Genomic DNA, 8,591 nt, shown 5'->3' with positions numbered 1-8,591 from the left:
CCAGGCAGTTGAGGCAGCCCTGTTCCATGAAGTTATTCAGGGACCTAGCCATTTTGTGGCTCGGCCATCCCCGAGGGTGCATCCACTCCTCAGCTGAAGCTGTATCATGAATATGGGAAGGGAAATAGAGAAAACCCAAGGAAGCAACTTCCCATTGTGCAAGTAAGGGAGAAATTGCATGCATTACAATCATTTACATTCCGTTCACGAGATTCAGTTGTGTGGCTATACCTAGTCATGAGGGTAGACCCATATTTTGACAGAACAATGGATTTTGGCCAACTATAGTCACTCCCACACCCAGAAAAGTGAGGATAAAAGTTAAATTCAAGTCCAAGAAAAACCTTGGGTTTAAGCCAGTGGTTTAAAGCAGGTAGGATAGAGACTAAGGTATGAAACACAAGATCTTTATTTTTGATATCAAGAATTTAAATTTTTTAATGTTTATTTATTTTTGAGAAACAGAGAGAGAGAAAGAGAGAGAGTATGAGCAGGGGAAGGGCAGAGAGAGAGAGGGAGACACAGAATCAGAAGCAGGCTCCAGGCTCTGAGCTGTCAGGACAGAGCCCGACGTGGGGCTTGAACTCACGACCCGGGAGATCGTGACCTGAGCCGAAATTGGACGCGCAACCAACTGAGCCAACCAGGTGCCCCATTTTTGACAAAACTAAGGAGAATGCCATATCCCTTGGGTTCCTTGTTGCTGGAACAGGAAAATGATTTATTAGAGGTATCAGATTGCTCACTGGATCCCTGAGAGGGCCAGTGAGTTGGCCTTGGAAGCTGGGTAGCCAGGAAGTGTGCCTAACCACATGTAGGATCGTTCTAGAGAAAGCCCCACAGCCATTGCTGGGCTCAGACACTGGAGCTCCTACCCCTGACATGTGGGAGCAGACGCCAGGGTCTCCCCACTGCTGCCTCTGAAACCCTGATCCCTCCACTCCTACCCATACTGGAAAATCAGTTCTCAGGGCCTGCTTCTTCAGAACTGAAGTCCTGTACCACTGTGCATATTTAACAGAGCCTGGGTCACAGGCTTGTGCCTCAGCCACAAGCAGGGCTGGAAAAGCAATTGGACTAATGTGGATTAAGTTCTGCTGTATATAACTAAATAATAACAGTGGCTTAAATAGGGCAGGTTTTTATTTTCATGGAAAAAAAGTTCTGGAGATAGACAGTCAAACACCAGTTGTGTTGGCTTCACAGGAGCCTAAATGACCTAGCTGAACTTTATGCTCTATCATTCTGTGTGTCACCTCATGGCCCCAGATGGCTGCTAGAGCCCCACCACATCTGCATTCCAAAGAGCAGGGGAAGAAAGAAGAACGGGGGTTGCTCTTTCCCTCATAAGGAAACTTCCTGGAAGTAAAGTATAACACGTCAACTTCTACTTCGTTGGCTAGAATCTCATCAGATTGGAAATGATGTCTTTTGCCCGGGAAGTAATGTGGGACTGCTCTGTGACAACAGAAGTTGGGGAGATGGGTCTCAAGACTCAACTAGCAGTCCTCTATCGTGGGGAGATGGGACTTAAACTGTGAGAAACCCCCCATCTATGGGAAGGATGTTTCAAAGATGCAGAAGATAGATGCCTAATGTAAACACATTCTTTTCCGTATGTACATTTCCAAACAATAGCCACCACCATAAAATGCTCCTGCCTAACATAATGCAAGCATCCCTTATACAAACAAAAACACATTCACCCTCTATTACTCCAGACGGGAACAACTCAAAGTATCATCAACGACTGCATCCAGTTCCAAGGTGGAGATCTCTGAAAAATGTGCGATTGATACTTTTTTTTTTTTAAGCTCATTTATTTATTTTGAGAGAGAGAGAGAGAGAGAGCTTGAGCATGAGCGGGGGAAGAACAGAGAGAGAGGAGAGAGAGAATCCTAAGCAGGCTCCGTGCTGTCAGCACAGAGCCTGACATGAGGCTTGATCTCATGACCTGAGATCATGACCTGATCCCAAATCAAGAGTCGGATGCTTAACTGACTGAGCCATCTGGGTGCCCGCAGATTGGTATTTTGAAAATGACTTCCTAAAGTGTAATGTCAATGACCCCCAATCCACCCTATATAAAATAGTAAGGGAATGGGAGGTAGGAAAAAGAGAAAATTAGGTGAGCTCTATAAGGTCGTAGAAAACAGTCTGCACTCAGAATAAGTGCAGATAAGCTCTTTTGCACGTATTTACATTTGCATTTGTTTGCATTTATTTACATCTCGCATTTATTTAATACTCATAGGATGCCCTTCTTTGTTCGAGGATTTCAAAGAGATGTTGCATAATAAGGCTTTTTTACTTGGATCTCAGCAACCTCAAGGGCACTCCCTGGATTGGCTCTTGTTTCCATCCCTCTGCTGACCACACTTTCAGGTTCACTGTCATCCCACTTCATTAGCCTGCATTTTCCTAACTCATGTGACATGATGAGTGAAACCTTTATTGAAAATGGATATACAGAGACGGCTGACTGCTACATTGTGACTCAAGACCTGGAAGCAGAGAATAAGAGGGGCCAATCCTTATGGATTCCAGAACCACTCTTCCTGTAATGCTAATTGTCATACTCCTAGTTAATCAGATCTGGCTTTTCCCGACAGACTCTACTTTGTGAGGTAGCTCCAACAGTCTCCTGATAAAGCACAGTTCTGTCCAAAAGGCCCATTGCCACCCTGCGTTCTCTACTTTTTTCTCATTCTCTTTGCATTTGAAACGTAATTTTGGAAGGAAGCTCATGGAGCTTTAGTCACAGGTAAAAACAAATCTATCAATGCAGTTTAGAAACATATTTTATACCATGGAAGATAAAATACAGACCTAGTCTACTTTTCCTTCAGACTTCTAACACAACATGAACATTATGCTGTTTGTTTTAATTCAATCCCTCTGCACCACCAAAAACACTCCTTGCTAATAACCTTACGTTGGCCCTCTGTCTCCATGTGGGGCAACAGGGCAGCACCTATTCACTTGAAATTCAAATATACACATGCCTATTTAATCTTTTCTTCTGAATTAAATGCCACGTGATTCACCTGTAATTATTTCCATTCAAAATGCCAAAAGAGGAGCGCCTGGGTGGCTCAGTCAGTTGAGCATCCGACCTCAGCTCAGGTCATGATCTCGAGGTTGGTGAGTTCGAACTTGGGCTTTCTACTGTCAGTGCAGAGCCCTCTGTCCCCCTCTCTCTCTGCCTCTCCCCCGCTTGTGCTCTCTCCCTCTCTCAAAAAATAAATAAAACATTAAAAAAGAAGAAGAAGAAAAAAATGTCAAAAGGACACTGAGAGCCTATCCCTGTTGGCTTTCGGAAATGTTCCCTCACTTTGGCCTCAACAAGGAACAAGCTGGACTCTGAAATCATATAACCCACTCTCTATCCTTGGAGTTCTTTGCTGGTCCTTGAGAGCTCCCTGAACCTGAACTTCTGCCTGACTTCAAGCACTTTTACCTGAACCATCTCTACCTGTTTTAAGAATAGGACATTCCATTTTTCCAGAACAGAGGAGATTGGAGAAAAGTTTTTGAGAGTATTAAGCACTTATTTGAAGCAAACCCCTCTTCTCCTTCCAATTTTAATTAGAAAAAAGTTGGATCAATGCATTGTGAATGCCTGCTTTGTGTTGGGCTCTATACAAGCACTAACTATAAAAATTTGCTTAAGACACAGTCCCAGCTCTCAGGCAATTTATAATTTAGTGGCAGAAACAGACACTTATGCAAGCAATTAGAGTTCAGTGTGGTAAGTTCATCGAGGAAAACATTGAATTCTAAGGGAACAGATTTTAAGAAGGGCATTTAAATTTGCCTGGGGGAGGTGGAGGAGTGTCAGTCCTAAACTAAATCTCAGTGGTTTAACATACGTTTATTTCTTACTCATGCTTCATGCCCGATGTGGTCTGCAGGGGCCCTGCTTTTCGTCATCTGTCAGACTGATGGAGACTTCAGCTCGGCACCTGCTCACAGAGGCAGCACAGAGGTAGGAGGTGGATGTGCAACTCATACACTGACTCTTAAAGCTCCTGCCTGGAGAATGTGTGTAACTTTTTGCATTTAATTGGCCAAAGCAAGTCACAAGGCTATGCTTAAGTGCAAGAGGGTAGTGAAGCTTTCCCAAAAAGAAAGCAGTCAGAAATCTTAGGTGACCATCACTAACCATTTCCATGGGATTTATCTATCCGTTGTGGCCTTCCAGAGGTGGTGACTTCTAGGTTTACCTCAGAAGATGAATAGGCATCGGGCAGACCGACGGGGCTGGAGCACAAGCATTCCAGGCAGAGGGAACAGCCAGTACAAAAGCGTGAAGATAAAAGAGAACATGGGACTTTTGGATAATTCATATTTGTCTACATAACATTGGTCTGTTCTGAGCACTCTAGAAATATTGGCTTCATTCTCGTAACAACCCAGGGAGGGAGGGTTCATTTATGGGAGAAGGCACCGAGGCACAGGAGGCCAGAGTTTACCTTGCAGAGCTAGGATCTCCACCTAAGCAGCCTCCAGACTCCAGAGGCTGTGCTTCTCCTTAGGGAATTCAGAAAGGCTGGAACCCAGTGTGTTCCAGGGCAGGGGGGAGGGGCAGGCCCAGGCCCAGAGATGTAGCTGGAAAGGAGGTGGAGGTCAGATTATGAAGGATAATGAAAGCAGGGGAGAGACAGGAGCACATCTGCATATTAGAGAAATCATGGGCTAAATGCCAATTCCTTCTGTCTTCCCTACCATCCATCTGAACTCCCTAAGTCCCTTTTGGTGGTGTGGCTCATTGCTTCACCTAGTCCTGCAGAAGAAGGATGAGGAATGTGCAAGTAAGAAAAGATACTTATTAGTTATTTTGAGAGAAAGAGCACGAGGAAGGGAGGGGCAGAGAGAGAGAGAGAGAGAGAGAGAGAGAGAGAGAATCCCAGCAGGCTCCATGCTGTCAGCGCAGAGCCCGGTGTGGGGCTGGAGCTCATGAACTGTGAGATCATGACCTGAGCGGATATCAAGAGTCAGACGCCTATCCGGCTGAGCCACCCAGGTGCCCCAGGAATGTGCAGTTTCTGTGTAAAGTCCAGACGTTCTCACAGCCCTCAAGCTGGCTTTCAAGGCGGATCCATATTCGCACACATCAGTGTCCCCCAGCGCGCTCACCCCATCAATGAAATAACTCTATGATTCGTTTTTCTTTAATCACATAAGCTATTTCTTTCTGAACTGGAAATGCCTTCATCTAGATGCTCAGCTTTCAACAATGAATATGAATGAGTTTCCTGAATACTTTTTGGAGAACTGCTCCACCAAATTTAAAGCACCTCTCACAAGTTTTTGTTTTTGTGGGAAAGCTCGTATTGATGTTACTTGTACAACCCCATCACCGGTATACTAATTTCTCAACATTTGTGTGGACTGACTCTGCCTCTGGGATGATAGGGCATCACTCCCCTTCCTGGCTTGGAAGCCCCCATTGTGACAACAGTCTCTTCTTGGCCTGTGTTAGAATCAGTGTTAGAGGTGGGTTGGAGCCTGAGGGAACTACAGCTCCGTAGAATGGATCTGTTCCTCTCAGTGGCCTTCCCTGCTCTCTGGGCCAGTAAGATTATTCGTTTTGCAGAACCGTTCAGCGGATTTTCACTAACAAACATGATAACTAGAAAAAGTTGGAACACGTGATTTGTCCATTATCTATCTGGACTTCATATGAAATATGTTTCACTTCCAGACCTATGCTTTTTTATTTTAAGTTTATTTATTTATTTAGAGAGAGAGAAGGAGAGAGAAAGTGTGAGTGGGGGAAGGGCAGAGAGAGGGAGAGAGAGAATCCCATGCAAGTTCTACGCTGTCAATGCAGAGCCCAACACTGGGCTCAAACCCACGAACCATGAGATCATGACCTGAGCAGAAGTCAGACACTTAACCAACTGAGCCACCCAGGTGCCCCAAAACCTCCCCCTTCTAATTGCTTTGTCACTCTCTTTTGTCACCTGTCTTTCCCAGGAGTCTTCTCTCAGAGGACTATGAGGCCATTATCTTGTTTTTTGTTTGTTTGTTTTGCTTTCTCTGTGGTGAACAGATGGTCTCCCATAATCCCACCTTCTGGTACTCATGCCCTTGTGAAATCCTTTCCCCTTGAGTGTGGGTGCAACTAGTGATTTGCCTCTAATAGAAGACACCAAAGGTGATGGGACGTTGTTTCCATGATTGCATTACATAGGGCTGGCGTATCCATCATTCTGGGAGACCGTCCCCCTTGTTTTGACGAAGCAAGGAGCCCCCTTTCCAAGGAGCCAAGAGTAGTCTCCAGCTGACAGCCAGCAAGGATGTAAATCCCTCTCTGTGTCCAACAGGTCGTAAGAACTAAATTCTATCAGCAATCATGTGTCTCAGAAGCAGATCCTTCTCCAGTTGAGCCTTGAGATGAGGTCATAGCCTGGCTGACACGCTGACTGCAGCTTTCAGATGAGCCCCTGAAGCAGAGGACCCTGTCGAGATAATCCCAGGCTCCTACCCCACAGAAACTGTCCAATAGCGTGTGTTGTTTCAGCTGCTAAATTGGTGGTAACATTGTTACATAACAATAAATAATACATTCCCTTTCTGATTTCTGGTCATATTCTCTGTCTAGTTACAGCACTCTCAACTCCTCTGGCCTTCCCTAAATCCACTAAGCCTTCCCTTCTCTTTGGACACACTTCACTCACTCACTCACACTATGGAAGTTCACGGCAATAGTTACCAGGCTGCAGGGAAACTCCAGGTTTGTACCTCTTCTGGCCAATGGCTCCCCACACCTAAGATATTGCCCCAGCTATCTAAGTACTGCTACCCAGGGTGGCAAAAGTTGGCAGTTGAATCATCTGCTTAATACCATGTGTCTGTGCTAATCCCTCCTGAGGCAGCCCTCCTGGCATCACCAGGCCGTTCATGCCCTCTGCCCTTCCCTCCCTAGAGAGATCCTAGTCCACAGGGGACAGTAATCTGGCCCTCAGGTCACCATTGAAGGCTGGAAATGACTCAAAGGCTTTGCTCTGCAAATGGAGAGTGCCAAACTAATTTCCACAGGAGTTTGTTTCCCTTCAGTTTGTTTTCTTTTCTCAAAACTAGCTTCTGTTACATAATACGTGAATGCATTCTCCTAGTTAAAAGAGAAAATAGACAGGGTGCCTGGGTGGCTCCATTGGTTAAGCAACCGACTTCAGCTCAGGTCATGATCTCACGGTTCGTGAGTTTGAGCCCCACATCGGGCTCTGTGCTGACAGCTCAGAGCCCAGAGTCTGCTTCGGATTCTGTGTCTGCCAATCTGCCCCTCCCCTGCTCATGCTCTCTCTTGCCGTCAAAAATAAATAAACATTACAAAAATTAAAGAAAAATAAAGGAGAAAATAGACATACAGATGGCCAGCGCATGAAAAGGCGCTCGACATCACTCATCATCAGGGAAATGCCTCGTATCAGTCAGAATGGCTAGAAACAAAAACATAAGAAATAACAAGCGTTGATGAGGATGTGGAGAAAAGGGGATCCTTGTGGACTGTTGGTGGGAATGCAAACTGGTACAGCCACTGTGGAAACCAGTATAGAGGCTCCTCAAGGAATTAAAAATAGAAATGCCAAATGATCCAGTAATTGTAGTACTGAGTATTCACTAGAAGAAAACAAAAACACTAATTTGAAAAGATATATGCATCCTTATGTTTATAGCAGCATTATTTACAATAGCCAAATGTGGAAGCAGCCTAAGTGTTCATAGGTTGATGAATGGGTAAAGAAGATGTGGCACACACACACACACACACACACACACGGAATATTACTCGGTCATAAAAAAGAATGAGATTTTTGCCACTTGTGACAACATGGACGGACCCAGAGGGTATTATGTAAGTGAAATAAGCCAGACAGAAAGATTTTACGTATATGTGCAGTCTAAAAACCAAAACAAATGAAGAAAGGAATAACCCCTAAAACAAACTTAAATATAGAGAACAAACTGGTGGTTGCCAGAAGGAAGGTGGGTGGGGGAATGGCAAATGAAATTAGGAGGTAGGTACTTCCAGTTATAAAATAAATAAGTCATGGAGATTAAAAGTACTGCACAGGGAATACAGTCAATATTTTAATAACGTTGTATGGTGACAGATGGTGACTGTACTTATGATGAGCACTGAGTAATGTATGGAATTGTTGAATCACTATGTTGTCCACCTGAAACTAATATAACATTGTATATTAATTGTACATCAATTAAAAAAAAACATATAGCACAGTATGGGGCACCTGTGTGGCTCAGTTGGTTAAGCATCCGACTTTGGCTCAGGTCATGATCTCCCGGTTTGTGAGTTCGAGCCCCGTGTCGGGCTCTGTGCTGACGGCTCAGAGCCTGGAGCCTGCTTTGGATTCTGTATCTCCCCCCTCTTTTTGTCCCTCCCCTGCTCATGCTCTGTCTCTCTCTCTCTCAATAATAAATAAAAGTTAAAAACAATAAAAAAAACCATATAGCACAGTAAAACAAAACAAGAATTCAGGAGCCATGAAATTCACCCTTTTAAAATGTACATTTCAGTACAGGCAGTCCCCAATGTACTATGGCTTTACCAAAAAAATAAA

Source organism: Prionailurus viverrinus, chromosome C1 (genome assembly GCF_022837055.1).
Source record: "Prionailurus viverrinus isolate Anna chromosome C1, UM_Priviv_1.0, whole genome shotgun sequence".
Classification (NCBI taxonomy): Eukaryota; Metazoa; Chordata; class Mammalia; order Carnivora; family Felidae; genus Prionailurus; species Prionailurus viverrinus.
The sequence above is the reverse complement of the archived record's forward strand: the minus strand, read 5'-3'. Positions refer to the sequence as shown.